Here is a 1,985-nt window from a genome sequence, read left to right as displayed (position 1 = left end):
GAGCTTTGGTGCAATTATGTCATCACTTAATGAAATTCAGGTACTGATATACCAAGTTCTAGTTCATGCAGTTGTGCCTGGCTTGGGTTAGGCTACTGTGCCGAGCTTCTTACTGTTGTTGCCCTTGGAGGTGGGCCTGCTGTACACCTCTGGTAAGATGATCTGTTCCTGGAATAGCTGTGTGGTTTTGACCCTATTCTCACTGCAGGGACTTTAGCTGCAGGATTTTACCTCAAGTCTGTATGCTAGGTCTGGGCTGGGTCTGGAGGGGTATGAGGAGCGGGGGCTAGAGAACCCAGAAGCTCTCCCACACACTCACCAGTGCTGTTTTGGTGGGTCTGCAGGACTCCCAAGAGCGTGGCAGCAGTTCTTACTCAGATGGCAGGCTGTGCTGGGTCTGGCCAGGCGGGGGAGGTCCAGATAACAAGGGCCAAGGCCTCTTTCATGGTGGGCTTGGGCTTGGAGTGGTGGGCAGGCACAGAACAGAGCAGAAGCTCTTCCCCACACTCACAGTGCCTGGGTTTGGTCGGATATGGAGGGCCCAAGGCGCGGCCTCCTCCCAGCTTTGAAAGGCCGGGTGCATGAGGCTTAGAGGATCACGGGCTGCTCTTCTGCATTCTTGGGAGGCAGCATGAAAGGCAAAGAGTAGAACTGTAAAGAACCTATTCAGTATTATGGAAGACAGCGACGTGAACAAGGGACAGGAACATTCAGGAGGAACCAGGACCCTGCTCCAGGGCCACTGATTGTGAGTTTTGATTTTTGTTTTCCGATGGGGTTTTCCTGGAACTTTCTAGTAGTCTATTGAGTTCCAAGCAGTGGAAGCTTTTCCTGTTTTGCAGTCCTGTGCTCTTAGGAACATGATACTGAGGAAGAGTGTGGAGCAGGCCTATTCCCCACCTGCAGAACTTAATTGTTATTCGGGACAGAATTACACGGACAGCACAGAGTTTGCGTTAATTGCATGGGGCCACCGGGATGAGGACTAATGTCAGCCCTAGAGGCTGAGTCAGTGGTTGTGAGAATTTGCGTCTCAGAAACGGTGGGAAATTGACAGAAAGAGGATGTTCAGAGCTTCCCTTTCTCATGGAATTATTCAATATGCAGTACATATTTTCATATTAATTAGTTTCTTATATATTTATTTATTGTACTACAACTATAATCCTATTACATTTAATACAGAATTATATTAATTTTTTAATTTTTTTGTATTTTAGGGAAGGGTGTACAGGGTGTTCAGGGTCTCACTACTAAATCAGACTCATAGTGATTCTGCTGTTTACAGCCTCCCAAGAGCTGGGATTGCAGGCACGTGCCACCACGCCCAGGCTCAATCGCCTTCTCAGCACACCCCGGTGGTGGGGCTGGCACAGCAAGCCCAGGGATCGAACCCCCAGCCTCTGTGCCTGCTTGCAGGTGCTTTAATCTGCTGAGCCTATTTGGCTGACCCTCATATTTTTAAAAATTTTCTGGTGCACAGTTATAATCCTAGCACTGAGGAGGCTGAGGTAGGAGGAACAATGGAAATTTGAGGCAATGAGGACGGTGACATAACACAGTGGACTAAGCGCCTGCTTAGGCAAGCTCGGGGATGGGGCACCACATGCCACGCTGGCTTCACCCTCGGGTGCTCCTGGCCACTGAAACTAGGTGTGGTGGTGCGTGCCTGCAATCCCAGCGCTGGGGAGGCTGAGTTAGGAAGATTTAAAGTTCTTGCTCAGCCTGGGATATTTAGTAACTTAGCAAGACCCTGTCTCACACACACACACACACACACAAAAAAAAAAAAAAAAAGAAGGATTGGGGAGGAGCTCAGTATGAAGGCCCTGGGTTCAGTCTCCAGTATTGAAAACATTTTTTCTCTATTTTCTCTTTTTTTTTCTTTTTTTGTATTTTAGTACAGGGTCTACAGGGTCTTACTACACAGATTGGACTCATAGTCATTGTCCTTTTTTTTTTTTCTTCTGTATTTTAGGGAAGGG

Source organism: Octodon degus, unplaced genomic scaffold, assembly GCF_000260255.1.
Source record: "Octodon degus isolate 3935 unplaced genomic scaffold, OctDeg1.0 scaffold00054, whole genome shotgun sequence".
In the NCBI taxonomy this organism is placed as follows: domain Eukaryota; kingdom Metazoa; phylum Chordata; class Mammalia; order Rodentia; family Octodontidae; genus Octodon; species Octodon degus.
This window is presented reverse-complemented; position numbering follows the sequence as displayed.